This window comes from Rhinolophus sinicus, chromosome 18 (genome assembly GCF_057876585.1).
Source record: "Rhinolophus sinicus isolate RSI-liver-muscle chromosome 18, RSI-T2T, whole genome shotgun sequence".
NCBI classification, from domain to species: Eukaryota; Metazoa; Chordata; class Mammalia; order Chiroptera; family Rhinolophidae; genus Rhinolophus; species Rhinolophus sinicus.
In genome coordinates, this window is record NC_142518.1 from 106,139,320 (window position 1) to 106,157,650 (window position 18,331).

General features: G+C 39.7%; 1 pseudogene; it reads left to right on the top strand.

Annotated features, from left to right (window-relative positions):
* The first annotated feature begins 13,739 nt into the window (after positions 1–13,739).
* On the top strand, positions 13,740–14,284 carry LOC109461244 (calmodulin pseudogene; annotated as a pseudogene).
* The last annotated feature ends 4,047 nt before the right edge of the window (positions 14,285–18,331 follow it).

Below are 18,331 nucleotides of genomic sequence, written 5' to 3' on the forward strand. Positions count from 1 at the left end.
GAATTGATTCCAATGATTGATTCCAACATATCTTTGATTTGTGAGAGATGTTTTGACTCTTGGTCTATCATGCATTTTAAATATTTTCTAAGTGTTTTCTAAGCTTTATAATAAAACGTAAATCAGATATAGTGAAATTTTCTATTTTATGTGGTCATTTCCAGCATCTCTTTTCCTTTAGGCTTTGTTCCATAGTGACAGTACAGTGAGTTGGTAAGGAACACATGTGTTATGTCATTTAATCAACTAAAAACCCTAAGAAGGTAGTATCTTTCCTTTTTTCAGTTACAGTTGACATTGAGTATTATTTTATATTAGTTTCAGGTGTATGGTTTAGTAGTTAGACATCTGTATAACTTACGAAATGATCCCCCCAATTAGTCTAGTACCCACCCAGCACCACACACAGCTATTACAATATTATTGGCTACATTCCCTATGCTGTACTCTATCCCCAGGACTATTTTGTAACGACCAATTTGTGATAGTATGTGTCATTATCACAGCTTTGTGGATGAAGAATAAAGCGTAGAGAAGTTAAATCACTGAAAGCCATGAACCAAATAAGTAGTCTGATCTCATTAGGTTATCGGATACCAAGGCCGCCACCCAACTGTGGCTGCATTACAGGCCGTCCCGAATCTGTGCCTAAAACTACACTCATGTGTTATTTCCCATGATTCCATAAGTTCATTGGGAACTGCTTTTACGGGGCTCGCCTGGGTCATTCATGCGACTGCACTCAGCTGAGCTGGGGTGCTCTAAGATGCCCCCTCACGTGGAGCAGGTCCCTGCTGGAATGGCGGAACAGTTAGGCTGGCTGAGCCGCTCCCTCCACATGGCTGTTCATTCCTGATTCTTTGGAGAGGCTGAGCTCAGGGTTCCAGCAGGCAAAGGCAGAAACCACAAAGCACCTTCAGGCTTAGCCTAGGAAGGTGAGCAATGTCACATCTGAAACACCCTGTTGATAGAAGCCAGGTACAACCCAGCCCAGGATCACCGCGTGGGGAAAAAAATGCAAACCCTCCAGGGAAGAGAAGAAATGGTCCTGCTGCAAAGGGTGTGTTCACAGGGACACATGATTCACTGGGCATCGTTATTTTAACCGTCCACCAAACCCCTCTGCAGCATGTCAATATCATTTCCCTTGTATGTTCCTTGTTGTGAAACTCACACCTCACAGGTGAGTGTTAAAAGGTGGGGGCTCTCACAGGTGAGTGTTAAAAGGTGGGGGCTCTCACAGGTGAGTGTTAAAAGGTGGGGGCTCGCTGAACAACATCAAAGGTCATTAAGGTGTTGTTTTTGCCTGGATGGAGCACCTTTAATGCCTGCACAGTTACTGGCCTAAGTCGTATGTTTTCCTTCATTAATCAGACTCTTTCTTAGAGTTGGAAGGCGCCTAGGTAGGTAGGTGACTAAATATTGCTGGATTCCCGACACTCTTTCCAGCTCACTGCTTGAAGCACTGAGTGGTGAGTTCCTGTGTCCCCATTTGGGCTCAGGCAGGAAGTTCTTTGTTCTCTGAATCATCTCGTCCTACTTCTCCCCGTCTACAGTGACGGTCATTGGGAGAGGGACAAAGCAGCCAGTGCTCACATAATTGACCGTGAGGGGCAGGTACCTCAGTATTGACAAGATGTGCATTGGGGTGGATCCGAGGACCGGAGCTGAGCTGGCTGACGTGAACCCCACAGCAACTGCTTGGCAGCTTTGGGGGATCCTCTGCCAGCAGCCTGCATCCGAGGGGGATGTTTGAGAGAAGAGACTTAAGGGAATGGAAGGGAGAAAACGAAAAGACACAACTGAGAAATCAACATAAGCTGCTGTCGAACTGGTCAGGGAAATCGGGAGAACACAAGACACCCGGGGTACCATACCTGCCCTCGTCCCTGACCCGACCACATACAACTGCCATTCACACCCTGGCCTGGCCCTCTCGGGGGGACACAAGAAGACAGAGGGTGGCAAGGAACCTATGTTCAATTTCCTCCTACCTCCTGTCCCACTCTCACCAGCAGCCTCAGCAAATCGACTGGACGGGGGTGGGGACCAAGCATTACTGCCATCACCATGGAAATGTGCTGTCACTCCCCATGGAAGAGTGCAAGATTGTTTTGGGAACCAGGAGACGAAACTGGCGTCAGAGGAAACCTGGCCAATCAGAGCCCATCACCAACCATCCCCGTCTTTTGGGAAAAGCCTTTTTCCTCCCAGCTCCTCTTCCATCTGTTCATAGAGGGGCGCCCACCTGTCACCTGTGTTCATTCTTCCAGTGGTGCCCTTCCCATGTCTGGGTGGGATGGGCTGTGTTTCCCTCTCCCGGCTGCCCCGGGATGTCCATTTCTCTCCACAACTCTTTAAACACCTGGTCTGCGACACACCCCATCTTTGCCACTGAGCAGGAGGGAGCTGGATCCTGGTGACCTGCACCCTTGTCTACTGTGTCTCGGGAGGAAGAAGACAAAAACGTCCTGATTCTGGTGCCCAGGCGGAACTGGACGTGAGGACAGACAGGCAGTGGTTTCCCTTCACCTTGCTGAGGAACCAGAATCGGAAGCCCAGCGTCCTCACTCCCGTGTCCTCATGAATGGGGAGGGAGGGGACTCTTACCTCCATCTCTGCCACGACCTCCTTACTTCACCTGTTTGTGTAGCGGCCTCTTCCTCCCCTACCTGACTGCCAGTGCCTTGAAAGCAGGGCCCTGCTGTGCGTCAGCTTTCCATCGGTGTCCTGGCCACAGTTCCTGCACGTTACAGGCATGGATCCAATTGCCGTGGATGAATAAGGGCTCCCAAGGGACACGATGCCCCTTGCGTTGATCACAGCTGAACACTAGGCTCTGATGCTCCTTAGAAATGGGGGCAGCCTGGGTGGGGGGTTTAGAGTGTGTAAACACGCCGGCACAGCCCCCCCCCCCCCCCCCCCCGTCCCCCTAAGTAACACCTCCCGTATTCACACCCAAAGTATAAATAAAGCCCATAGGGTGTATCAGGACCTGCAAATACACTACAGCCTCTGGGAAAAGTGATTCTTAAATGCACAAAGGGAAGGACTTCAAAAATGCCCAGAAGGTAGCGTCCCCCACAGTCCTAAGAGTCACTAACTAACATCTCTTGTAGAGAAATGACACATTTCTCACAGCAGAAAATAACAGAAAATAACACAAACCCATGAATTTGGTGGAGGAAAACTGTGTCCATGCTACTTGCTGAGGCCATGAAGTATCTGTGGGTGTGGAAAGGGACCCTGTGCATACAGATCTGATATGCTCACACCTCCACCCTTTCACCCTTAGGAGCAACTGCCCTTCACCTGCTGTCAGAGCCAAGTTCATGCCCACATCTCTGCTTCCTGATTCGCAGATGCTGCTTCCGGTGAAAACTCTTTAAAGGACTAAAAGAAAAAATATGCTGTCATCCTAGAATTCAATGCACAGAAAAAATGAATTTCAAAAGTGAAGACAAAATAAATTATGTTTCAGACACACAAAGACTAACAGAATTCATCACCAGAAGATCCAGTCTACAAGACATGCCAAAGGACGTCTGTCAGACTTAATGAGAATTACGAGTGGGAAGCATAGATCTATGCAAAGAAAAAAGAGTGCACAAAATGATAACGACATGTCTTACTATAATAATTTTTAGTATGTAAATTTAAAAGATGATTGACTGTTTAAAGAAAAGTAATAATAATGTATGTGGGGTTTTAAAAATTAGTAAAATTAAAATGTATAATGCCAATAGCATGCAGGCTGAGAGGAAAGAAATAGAAGTGTTCTATTTTAAGTTTCTTTTACTGTATGTGAAATGATGTAACATCACTTGAAGGTGGACTGTGAGATGTTTGAGATGTACGGTATAAAGTCCAAAACAACCTCAAGTAACAAATAGAGAATTGGTAGCTAAAAAGCCGTCAAAGGAGATAAAATTGAAACATAATAGATAATCCAAATGTTGTCTGAGAAAAGATGAAAAATAGAAATTCCACAGGAAACGTGGGACAGATTGACAATAAATAAGAAACTGATAACTCTAACCATATCAATAATCATATTAAATACCAATTGTAACCCCAATTAAAAGAAGATACTGTCAGATTAGCCTAATTAGATGCTGCTGATAAGAAACACATTTAGATATGAAGATACTGGGGTGGCCGGTTAACTCTGTTGGTTAGAGTGTGGTGCTGATAACACCAAAGATGCCGGTTCGATCCCCACATGGGCCACTGTGAGCTACGCCCTCCACAACTAGATTGAAACAATTACTTGACATGGAGCTGATGGGTCCTGGAAAAACACACTTAAAATAAATAAAAGTTAAAAAATAAACTATTGCAAACAGAATTAAAAAGAAAAGAAAAAAAGAAGTGAAAAGAGCACAATCAACATCTTCCAAAAATGTAGAACAAAATCTGGAATCGGCTGCATTTTCAGAGCAGGCTCTTTTGAAGTAAAAGTACCACAAAATAAATATAAGAAAATTGAATAAATCAATATAAACTCATGCTTACAATTTTAAAAAGTGAGATCCAATTCAACACATTTGGACTAAGGAGACCGCTTTCTAAACAAAGCAGCTATAAAGCAGAGAAAAACCGTAAGATAACATTCCCCACCAAACTAAACACACTCAAGCAAGCATTTGAGTATATGAAAAACCTCATCGACTCTAAAATCAATACTTAAGAATAGAAATGTACAAAAAAAACTGGGAAAAATGAAGAGATTTTCTTCAATGCAGTAAAAAATGACAAAGTTATCTCAGAATTGAAGATTAAATTATGTTAAAAGATAAACTGAGGCTAGTAAAAACTTTTTAAGAGATATTTTTACCTTTTCATTTCTTTAAATCTTATTTATTTAAGAGACATTTTTAAAAGAAAGTTATAAGAAATTACTTTATAGACTTGTAAATAAATACATTCACTTAGATATAAAAACATGACATCATATAACAGTGACAGAACGGAACTAACACCAAGTTTTCTCTTTGACTTTCAAATCATTGTTTATTTAGAATCTAATATTTAAACTCAGGGGTATAAGTATTATATATTGTATTAGACCACAAGGATTTCAGACTAGATGTGTGCGAAAAGTAAGCTTAAAAAATTCCAAACCATTAAGAACTTAACTTTATAAAGGCACGGGGACAGCTTAATCAGCCTGTGTCTTAGGCCAACTGCATAACAGGGACTCCCCCAAATTAAGTTCCTTGTGGAATACAATATTTATTAAAGTATAAGTACTAAAATGTGGTCATTTGAACCTTATATATCAAAACATAAATCACAACAATTTTTGAACCTAACGTCACCCTCCACCCCAAACACACTCAGAAACTCCAAAGTGATTTTTCTTCCTTCTTGCCAGGGGGATAGTGTTGAAGAAATCTGTCTTCAATGCAGTCCTCATCCAATGCGTATTGCCCAATGTCTGGCTAACTGTGGACCTGCTGGTCTGGCCCCCAGCCCTGGAGGACCCCACTTAGCTGCTTTTTTACGCACCTGCCTCTTCCCTTTCTTTTCTCCTTTCCTACCATTAGTGAACTTGCAGAGACACAAATATTTCCTTTTCATAACTTGTTTATTTTATTTATTTCTTTATTTTATTTTAATCATCATCATCCACGTTCTCTGCTGCCGTTAGATTCAATCTCTACACAGTTGACCATTTCTCAAGCTACATTGCTCTATAGCTACTGGCTACACAGGTCATTACTTGAAGTGGTAGAGTTTTCCAGGGTACTTGGTCCTTCCCAGTAGGAAATGATTTTCATTCAGTTTCTTATTCAGCCTGTGATAATTGCTCAATAGCGTTGGCCTTCCTGTTCTTTTAGATTTTCATGAAGGGATGGTTGTTGTGGGAGAGGCTTTTTTTTTCTTGAATTCCCTTGAAGGGCTCTTTTTACCTTCATGTTGTCTTCACCTAGAATGTCAACAGGGTAAACCCAGAAGTGCAGTGATTTAGGAAAAGAGGTTGGGAACTGGTGGAAAGGCAGACTTCATGAGAGTGATGCAAGATGAAAACAGTGTTTGAGCCAGGCAAGAGCAGGCAGGAACCTTGTGGGGGTGGGGGGGACCAATTGGGAAGAAGAAGAGGAACATGGGTAGGTCATTTAGCCTTGCCACCATCTCTAGCTATAGGTTGACAGGGGTAGTCATCTTCCTCCCTTTGGTACTTGGGGTTGGTTGTTCTGTAACAATGGTAGGTGCTTGTGGTTTCCTGTTCACCTTAATCATCTTAAAACCTCTCACTGGTTTACACCAGAGCTTCTGATGTACCTCTATATGCCCCTGTTTGGGTCAATGGAGACTTATATCTTAGGCTGTGTATGATCAGCAAGGCTCTGTCCCAGCCAAGGGTAACACCATCCTTACTCCTCCATGGGTTGGGGGTGGGGTGCATGCTGGACAGGTCAAATCCTCTGAAGAAAAGAGGCGTTTCTTCAGAATGCCCTAAAGAGCCTTTCCCAGATGACCTGCCAGCCTTCCTCATCTGTCTAGATTTAATCTGGTGGGTCGTATTGTAGGCAGTGGTGTCACCTTCAAGCCATTCTTCATGGCCCACCCCATTCGATGGTTCATTCTAATGTCTCTTGCTCTTAACCTTTACCAACCTCGTACTTTGGATATCTTATCTAAAATCCCTCCAAGCTAATGTGGCCTTACTTAAGGCTCCTGGAGTTGTGAATGATCCTACTCCCCTCCTATGAGTCCCTTCCGTGCCTTGAACCCTTTCACTTCTTGGCTACCATCAGGAAACTTTTCCATCTCTCTCCTTTCCCAAAATGTCAATGTAGATCTCTTCGGTCTTATGATTTCCAGTCTGAAATCACTCCAGGCTGTCAAGACTCCAGTGAATACATTTTCTGCACCAAGTGTCCTAGTTTTGTTTTATAAATGGTGGGTTGTGTTAATCTCAGAACGGGTAGTAGACTGAATGGTGGTCTCGCAAAACATATGTCCATGTCCTATAATCCTTAGAATCTGTGAATGTAACCATATGTTGTAAAAGATGTGAATAACTTAAGGATTTATACGCCAAAAGATGTGACTAATGTAAGGATCTTGAGAGGAGACATATATCCTGGATTATCCAGGTGGGCTTTACATACAATCATGTATGTTTTTATAAGATTGAGGCAGAAAGGTTTTGGCAGAGACACACAAAGGAGAAAGCAATGTGAAGATGGATCAGAGAGAAATGTGGCCACAAGCCAAGAAATGCCAAGGCAGTGCCAGCAGCCACCATCATCTAGAAGAGACAAGGAACAGATACTTCCCCTACAAATATCAGAGGGAGTGCATCCCTGTTGACACTTTGAATTCAGACCTCTGGCCTCCATAATTGTGAGAAAATATTTGTTATTTTACTCCATGAAGGTTGTGGTAATTTATTACAGCAGCCACAGGAAATTAACACAGAAAGTACGGGGGCCAGACTTGGGTTTTACCAGTGTAGGGGAGATAAGGAAGATATACACTTTCTGTAAGATGTGCTAGGTGATTGCATGCAGGACTCTATTAGGCTGGTGCAAAAGTAATTGCACTTTAAACGGTTAAAAAAAAAAAAATTGCAAAAACCGCAATTACTTTTGCACCAACCTAATACAATTGAAGACTGACAAGTAATCCCAGATACTAACCAGAGGTGTGTGAGCCTTATGTGCAAAAGTCTTCTCAACATGTGTGCTCACCCAGCAGACACCTTTCTCACTTTATTTTCCCTTTGACATTATTAGCATCCTACCTCTCTGGAGCTTACTCACCGTGGGGACACCAGTAGAATTCATTTTTATGAATAGCTACAACAAGCTTCCAACGTGTTGGAGGAGACTTTGTATTCAGGGCCTATCTATATAGCTCCCCAGTTAGAGGGACTCCCATTCAGATTTTAGGCACTAAAAGAAACGGGTAGTGGGGCTCACCACAGGCCTATATTGCTAATCAACTAACAGTTTATGCCAGCCTGAAATGCTCACCTGAGCACACAATGTTGTAGCTCAGTGCCGGTTCTTGGGTTTCCTATGGAGCATTCATGCCTTGGTGCACACTGGTTGCTTTCTCACCTAGTGTTCACACCAGCAGTAAAGAATCTCTCAATGGGCTTATCACTTGTGGATGTCAATGGAGTTTGTGATTTATGATCTCACATGGTACAGTAATTCATAAAGCATTTATTAAATGTGGGCTTTGAATGAAGAACTGCACTGTGATCCTGAAATGACACATAGCCAAAGAAAATATGGCCCCTAACCCCAAAAAAGTTCTAACCTAGAAGAAGAGGAAAGTCTTGGCGGTATATTCTAGTCTTCTCCTCCAGATCTCTGTTCCTACGTTACCATTTTCTGGTCTTGGACTTAGCCCTGCCTTTTTTTTTTTCTTGACCCTCACAACTGTCTCAGGCTGTCCCAAGCTCTGCTGAGGACTACATCCCCTTCAACCCAAATTCTTCTTCTGTTTCGTCCATCAGGCTCTCCCAGAGATGCCATACACATCCAATATGATATACCACTGATAGCATCATCTTGTTTTCTAAGACTTTCCCCAAACATGGAGTTACCTACTTCAGTCTGGGACCTTGTCTTTTTCTTTGAATGTGTGGCTGCCAGAGGCTAAAGGCATCTTTATTCAATGAGCATTTGGCATTACATCATTAGAACAGGGGTGGTGCGTGGGTTCAAAGAAAGAGTGGTGGAGTGATGTCAGCAGCATGGTAGCATGAGGCGACCTCCAAGTCTCTCCCCTTGAAAATACAACATGTTGGGAAGCTATGATTCAACAAAGGATTCCCTGCTCAACACACAAATACATCTGAGGGATTCACACATCAAGATATCTGAAGGTGGGCATGTTGGAGCAAGCAGGGGAAGCAAGATGGGGGAAAAGGACACAGACAAAATAGATGGGAGCCACAGATGCAGTCTGTTGCTCACCACGGCTCCAGCAGACGCAATAGCAGTGAAGGGTTGGGGTGCAACTTCTACTGGGTAGACCAGAGGGGAAGAGCAGCAGTTGGGTCAGGGTGGCCAGTACACACTGAGGCTGAGCCCAGTGTCGGGGTAGAAAAGCAGCACAAAGGGTGGCAGCATTCCAAAAGCTGCCATCATTAGACAAAGAATGCCGCAGCTACAAGGTCCTGCCCCCACCCACCTTCCTGTGGCCCATCTGGCATTAAAACCCTCAGTCAGCAGGTCAAAAAATGGCAGAAACAACATTCCAGCCTACGTATTCTTTACTCATTATGGCTAAACCCACTGGAAAGAACAGAGCCACAGACACGTGAACCTGCTCTCCTTTGCCTATCCTTCCCCTACCCATCAAGGCAGAGCCTGACAGAAGCAGCTGAGACACTTCACATAGAGTGGTGCAGCTGGCCCCTTTTGGCTGCAGAAAAGCTGTGCTGGAACACATAGGACAGGAGACCCATAGCCTGCCACATCACACCATAGAGGAGGTGCCCTGAGATCAAGGCAACCAGGTCATAAAGTGGACACCTACCTACTCGGGGAATACAGGGCATTTTCCAAGGCCAAGGCAACACCGCCCCACAGAGATCCCAGAAGTCCCAGTAGTACAAGTGAGAGAAAGCAAAATCTTACACTACACTACCACCTATTGGAAACAAAAGAAAGACCTCTACTTGTCAACCTGATAAACTGTTAAGAGTCAAATACTTAAATAAAAATGATTTCATTCCCACAAATGCCCAGGCAGAGAAATAATCCTCCAGGCATAAGGAATACCCAACATAATAAGGTAGATCAGAAAGAAACTGAACAATTTCCAAGTCTCTAAACTTTTAAGTCTCTAAACTTAAAGATATAGAAGACTGTGATGTAAGTGATAAACAATTCAAGATTGCACAGCTGAGAAAACTCAATGAGATACAAAAAATTTAAGAAAAGCAATTCAATGAGCTCAAGAATAAATGAACAAAGGTACACTTTACCAAAGAGACTGTAACTATAAAAAAGAATGAAACAAATTCCAGCACTAAAGAACTCAATAAATGAGATGAAGAATGAACTAGTGAGCTTAGGAAATACAGCAGACCAGATGGAGGAAATAATTAGTGATACTGAAGATAGAAATCTAGAAATGACTCAGGTGGAAGAGAGAATTGAAAGTAAAAAAATAATGAAAGAACTCTATGAGAACTAGGTGGAAGAAGGGAAAGAATTGAGAGTAACAAAATGGAAGAACATTCTGAGAACTACCTGACTCCATTAGAAAGAGCAATATAAGAATAACGGGTATACCAGAAGGAAGAGAGAGGGAGAAGGGAAGAGAGAGCTTATTCAAACCATAATTGATGAGAATTTCAAATTCCAATGGAAAGGGCTGGAACCTCGAATCCAAGAAGCTAATAGAACACCTAATTATCTCGATGCAAAAAGGCCTCCTCCGAGGCACATTATATTAAAGCTGTCAAGTTAATGACAAAGAAAGAATTCACAAGGCTGTCAGGAAAAAGATGATAACACCTTATAAAGGAAACCCCATTAGTTTATCATTGGATTTTTCAGCAGAAACACTACAAGCTTGGAGAAAGTGGAATCAAATATTCAAAATATTGAGAGAGAAAAATCACCAGCAAAAATAATATATCTGACAAAGTTATCCTTTAGATATGAAGAAAAAATAAAGGCTTTTCCAGACAAACAGAAGTGGAGGGAATTTTCTACCACAAGACTTGCATTACAAGAAATGCTAAAAGGTGTTCTTCTATTTGAAATAAAAACACAAAAGGATACAAAACTGTAAGATGACAAACAGACAGAATCAGGAAATCACAACTCTTGTTGAGACTATTCTGTTAAAGGTAATAAACACTTAAATATAACATAAAGGTTAAGGGGGTAAAAGCATTTTTAAGAAAAGAAAACAATACCTACTGCAATTTGGAAATGAATGCACAGCATAAAAAGGGATAATTTGTGACAACAAAAATATAAAGGGGAGGGGGGAGAACTAAACTTGCACAGGTGAATGGAGATAAAATGAAATCAGAAGAAAAAGGACTATTATATGAAACTTTTTTGCATAAACCCAATGCTAACCACAAAACAAAAACCTAGAACTGAGACACATAATATGAAAAAAGAGGAAGTGGGGCGTGGAGGGGGGAACCACAGAATACCACCAAAGTAAAATAACACAAACACGAGGGAAAAGAAATAATGGAGACACCGAGCTACCAGAAAACATAAGATTAAATGGCTATAGGAAGTAATCATATATAAAAAATCATCCTAAATATAAATGAGCTGAACTCACCAATTATAGTGCACAGAATAGTGGGATGGATAAGAAAAATAAAAACCCTACTACATGCTACCTTCAGGAGTCCCATCTCAGCTACAAAGACAAACAGACTCAAAGTGAAGGGGTGGAAGATGATACTCCAAACAAATGGCATCCAGAGAAAAGTGGATATAGCCATACTCACATCAGACAAAATAGATTTCAAGATTAAAAAAAGGTAACAATAGACAAAGATAGACATTTTACAATGATAAAAGGGACAAAACATGAAGAAGACATAACACTTACCAATATATATGTACCCAACCTGTGAGCACCAAAATGTATAAAGCAATTGCTAACAGAACTAAAGGGACAAACTGACAAAAATACAATTATAGTAGGGGGCCTACATACTCCACTGACAGCAATGGCTAGATCATCCAAACAGAAAATCAATAAGGAAACATCAGTCTTAAATGACACATGAGACCAAATAGACATAACAAATATTTACAGAGCTTTTCATTTCAGAACACCAAAATATACATTCTTCTCTAGTACACAGGAACATTCTTAAGAATGGACCATATCTTGGGGCACAAAACTAGACTCAACAAATTTAAGAAGACTGAAATCATACCAAGTATATTCTCCAACCACAGCACTTTAAAACTGGAAATCAACTTCAAAACGAAAGCTGGAAAAAACCATGTGGAGACTAAAAAACATGCTACTGAGCAATGATTGGGTCAAAGAAGGAACAAAAGAAGAGATCAAAAGATACATAGACATAAACAAGAATAACAATACAACACACCAAAATTTTGAAGATGCAGCAAAAGTGATAATAGGAGAGAAGTAGGCATTACAGGCCTACCACAAGAAATAAGAAAAATCTCAAATAAACAGCTTAACATTTCACCTTAAATAACTAGGAAAACAAAAAATGAAGCCCAAAGTCAGTAGAAGGAGGCAAATAATAAAAATTAGAGCAGAATTAAATGAAACAGAGAACAAAGAGACAATAGAAAAAAAAATCAATGCAACAAAGAGCTGGTTCTTTGAAAAGATAAATAAAATTGATAAACTTCTGGCTAGACTCACTATGGAAACAAAGAGAAAGGACTCAAATAAATAAAATCAGAAATGAAAGAGGAGATGTTACAATGGACACCACAGAAATACAAAGGACTATACAAGAAAACTATGAAAGGCAATGTACCACCAACATTGATAACCTAGAAGGGACAACTTCCTAGAAATATATAACCTTTCTAGACAAAATCATGAAGAATTGTAAAATCTAAACAGACCAATGAACAGTAAGGAAATTGAAAGTCTTAAGAAAAGTCCCCAAAAGTAAAAGTCCATGACCAAATGGCCTCACTAATGAATTTAACCAAACATTCAAAGAAGATTTAATACCTATCCTTTGCAAACTCTTCCCAAAATTGAAGGCGAGGCAATACTTCCTAACTCATTTTATGAGGCCAAAATTACACTGATACCAAAATGACAAGGAGAACACACAAAAAGAAAACTGCAGACCAGTATCTCTGATGAGTATAGATGCAAAAATCCTAAACAAAATACTAATACATTGAATATAACAATACATTAAAATGATAATACATCATCATCAAGTGGGGTTCATTCCAGTGATGCAAGCTTGGTTCAACATATACAAATCAATGTCATACACCACATTAACAAAATAAAGAATAAAAATCATATGATCATATCAACAGATGCAGGAAAAGCATTTGACAAGATACGTCCATTCATGATTAAAACACTCAATAAAATGGGTATGTAAAGAAAGTACCTCGACATAATAAATGACAAACTCTCAGCTAATATATCCAATAGTAAAAAAGTGAAAGTTTTTCATCTAAGATGAGGAACAAGGATGCCCACTCTCACCGTTATTCAACACAGTACTAGAAATCCTCGCCAGAGCAATCAGGCAAGAAAAAGAAATAAAAGTCATACAAATTGGGAATGAAGAAGTTAAATTGTCACTCTTTGCAGATGACATGAAAAACCTTAAAGACTCCACCAAAAGACAATTAGAAACAATAAATACAGTAAAGTTGCAGGATACAAAATCAAAGACAAAAATTCATTGCATTCCTGTATAGTAACAATGGAATATCAGAAAAAGAAATGAAGAAAACCATTCTATTTGCAATTTCAACAAAAATAGGAATAAACTTAAAGGATGTGAAGAACCTATACACTGAAAACTACAAGACATTGTTGAAAAAAATTGAAAAAGACACAAAGGAATGGAAGGATAGTTCATGTTTATGGAATGAACATATTTAAAATGGCCATGTTACCCAAAGCAATCTAGAGATTTAATGCAAGCATTTTTCAAAGAAATAGAACCCCAAAAAAGAGATCAAATTTGGAATTAGTCCGAGTGGAGCGGGCAAGCTGAGTGGTTGTGTGGTCACATCTTGTAGACTGGTCATGCTTGCAGCATGGCTGACCGACTGACTGAAGAGCAGATTGCAGAATTCAAAGAAGTTTTTTCACATTTGACAAGGATGGTGATGGAACTATAACAACAAAAGAACTAGGAACTGTAATGAGGTCTCTTGAGCAGAATCCCACAGAAGCAGTTACAGGACATGATTGATGAAGTGGATGCTGATGGTAACGGCACAATTGACTTCCCAGAATTTCTGACAATGATGGCAAGAAAAATGAAAGACACAAACAGTGAAGAAGAAATCAGAGAAGCATTCCTTGTGTTTGATAAGAATGGCAATGGCTCTATTAGTGTAGCAGAGCTTCGCTATGTGATGACAAACCTTGGACAGAAGTTAACAGATGAAGAGGTTGATGAAATGATCAGGGAAGCAGACATTAATGGTGATGGGCAAGCAAACTATGAAGAGTTTGTACAAATGATGACAGCAAAGTGAAGACATTGTACAGAATGTGTTAAATTTCTTCAACAAAACTGGTTATTTGCCTTTTCTTTGTAACTTATCAGTAAAAGGTTTCCCCCTACTGTCAAAAAAAAAAGCATGTATAGTAATTAGGACTTCATTCCTCCATGTTTTCTTCCCTTATTTTACTGTCATTGTCCTGAAACCTTATCTTAGAAAATTGATCAAGTAACACTTTACACGTGGCTTACTTTGGATATATCTAAGCCCTCCTGCACATCTAAACTTAGATGGAGTTGGTCAAATAAGGGGACATCTGGGTTATGCCTTTTTAAAAGTAGTTTTCTTTAGGAACTGTCAGCATGTTGTTGTTGAAGTGTGAAGTTGTAACTCTGCGTGGACAGTCAACAATATGTATTTAAAAGTTGCACTATTGCAAAACAGGTGTATAATCTAGGTACTCATACACAATTTTTTGTACTACTGGGCCTGTATCAGAAACATTTTCTTTCATTGTTACTTGCTTTTAAACTTTGTTTAGCCACTTAAAGAAAATCTATTTATGGTACAATTTGCCGCAAATCCATTCTAAGTTGTATAGCTGTTTTCCAATAAATTATTTTTTACCCAATTAAAAAAAATCATCAGACTTGTAGGGAACCACAAAAGATCCTGAATAGCCAAAGCAATCCTGAGAAAAAAGAACAAAGCTGGAGGTATCACACTCCTTGACTTCAAATTATACTACAAAGCTACAATAATCAAAACAGTGTGGTATTGGCTGAAAAGCAGCACACAAACCAATGGAACAGAATTGAGAGCCCAGAAATAAACCCACATGCATATGGGCAACTAATTTTTGGCAAAGGAGCCAAAAACATATAATGTAGAAAAGAAAGCCTCTTCAATAACTGGTGCTGGAAAACTGGAAAGCCACATGCAAAACAATGAAACTAGACTGTTATTTGATGTCATACACAAAAATTAATTCAAAACGGATCATCTTTTCTTATGGCAGAATACTATTCCACTGTGTATATATACCACATCTTCTTTATCCAATCATCTATCGAAGGACACTTCGGTTGTTTCCATGTCTTGGCCACCATAAATAAAGCTGCAATGAACATAAGAGCACATAGGTCTTTACGGATAAATGTTTTCAGATTTTTTGGGTAAATACCCAGGAGAGGGATTGCTAGGTCATGTGGATCAAAGACCTGAAACAATAAAATACATAGACAAAAACATAGTTCTAAAGTTATCAACCTTGGTCAGAGGATTTTATGAATTTGACCCCAAAAGCAAGGGAAGTAAAAACAAAAATAAAAGAATCTGACTTCATCAAACTAAAAAGCTTCTGCACAGCAAAAGAAACCATCAACAAAACAAAGAGTCAACCAACCAAAAGAGAGAAGATATTTGCAAGCAATACCTCGGTAAGGATCTAATATCCAAAATGCTATATTAAGAACTCATACAATTCGACAACAACAACAACAAGAAAAGCAGAAAACAAAGAATCCTATTTGAAAATAGGTAGAAAATCTGAACAGACATATTTTCCCAAAGAGACATACAAATGGCCAACAGATATATGAAAAGATGTTCAACTTCACTAGCTATTAGGGAAATGCAAATCAAAACCACAGTGAGATATCACCTCACACCTGTTAGAATGGCTATTATCAATAAGACAAGAAACAGCAAGTGCTGGAGAGGTTGTGGAGAAAAAGGAACCCTCATACACTGTTGGTGGGAATGCAGACTGGTGCAGCCACTATGGACAACAGTATGGAGGTTCCTCAAAAAATTAAGAATAGAATTACCATATAACCCAGCAATCCTTCTTCTGGATACCTACCAAAAAAATTTGAAAAATTTATTCATAAAGATACACATACCCCTGTGTTCATTGCAGAATTGTTCACAGTGGCCAAGACATCAAACAACCTAATTGTCCTTCAATAGATGATTGGATAAAGAAGATGTGATTCATATACACAATGGAATACTACTCAGCCATAAGAAAACATGAAATACTGCCATTTGTGACAACATGTATAGATCTTAAAAGTATCATGATAAGCGAAGTAAGTCGGACAGAAAAGGACAAGAACCATGATTTCACTCATATGTGGGATATGAAACAGAAAGTAACAAATGAAATAAAACAAGCAAACAAACTCATAGACACAGACAACAAAGTTACTAGAGGGGAAAAGGAGGATGAAGAGGGTAAAGGGGGTCAATATATGGTGATGGAAGGATATTAGACTTTGAGTGGTGAGCACACAATGCAATATACAGATGATGTATTATAGAATTGTACACTTGAAACCTATAAAACCAATAAAAATCTTTTTTAAACCAATGTCACCCCATACATTTAATTGAGAGAGAGAGAGAGAGAGAGAGAGAGAGAGAGAGAGAGAGAGAGAGAGAAGATTGGATTTGGGTCAGGGAAGCCTAATAAGGGAACGCAAGTCTTGGGCCAAGATATGATGGTTATATACAAATTCCTATGTCTGAGACTTAGTAGAGTGGTTTACATGTGTGGGAAGTCCAGGTAGGCATAGGGGCTACATGCAAGGGCAGTGTCAGGACTCAGAAGCACATAGGATTAACTGGAATTGGGAATCAACAGCCAGTTTTGTGGAGTTGGACCACAGAGTAGTATCCTTTGGAATGTTCTCACTTCTTATACAATGACTTTTTCTGCTTCTCTAAAATCTGCTGAATCGTATCATGCCCCTAATCCAACAGCAGCAGGTAGCTCAGGAAGGCACCCTCCTCCTCTGTTGGTACCATGTTGTCAGGGACAAAGTGTTAGCAGAGGGTCGAGGGTACTCATTTCCTATCATGGCATCTACACAGACTGAGAAGGGAATCTGGACCTTGACCCCCTAGTCAGTGCAACCATTTAGCTTAGGGAAACATTCTTCTCCACTGCCAGTGATAACAGCAAAAACTAAGCAAAGTGGTCTGCATCTTGTCATTCCCACCCCATATGAAGTCATGGCAAGCAGCATCCCTCACCTACCCAACTAAAGGGGGTGGGAAAGATCTCAAAGAAGAGAGAGCTGGAGAAAGGAATTCTTTAAAACTGTAAGAAAACACTAAGCAGATCCCTGACCAACTCACACATAAAAGTTAGAAGAAACATGTCAAAAAATTTCAGAACTGACATAAAGTTTGGAACACCACTCAGGTTTTCACAGTGGTCTCCGTGTAGCATAAAAATGAAGCATACCTGAATAGCACTGCAAGGCTCTAAAAATTAAATGTCATTTGAACCACAGCCCATAAATGTAGGCCAGGACCCATGCACCAAACCTAAACTGGGTGACTGCTTGCTAAAATAGAAGATTTAAATAGGATTCAGAGTTTCCTAACATTATATCCAAACTGTTCAGGACATAAAGAAATCTCTTTTATCATACCACAAAATCATAACTTGAATCATAACTTGAATGGGAAAATAAAATCACCAGATGCCAACACAAAGATGAATCAGATACTGGCATCATCTGACAAGAATTTTAACTCAACCATGATAAAAATGCTTAAGGAATCAATTACAAATTATTCTGTAACAAAGGAAAACAAAATTTTATCAAAGAATTGAAGTTATAAGAAAGAACCAAGTTAAAATTAGAAACATGAACTATATAATAACCAAAATAATAAAAACTTACTGAGAGGACTCAATGGTAGATTAGAGATGACTGAAAAAATAATCAGTGAACCAGAAGACAGATCAATGGAATTTACAAATCGGAATACCAAGGAGAAAAAAAATAATGAACAGAGGCTCAGATACCTGTGGGACAATAACAAAAGAGCTAGCATTCATGTCACTGGTGTCACAGAAGGAGAGGAAAAATAGGAGATAGCTGGCTAAAAGATGTTCTTCACAGAAAAAAAAGAAAAAAGAAATGAAACAGAAGGGATCTTGGATTACCAAGATGCAAGAAAGAACAATGGAAATATCAATAATATGAGTATATACTTTAATTCTCTTCCTGAGTTTTCTGAATTATGTGAGAGATTGAATAAAAACTTTTAACACTCTGCCGCAGTTCTCAATATGTGTAGAGAAACACATTTAAGAAAAGTATTCACTAAATGCAGAGGCTTAAAGGAACTAAATGAAGATAAGTTGTCTGTACTTT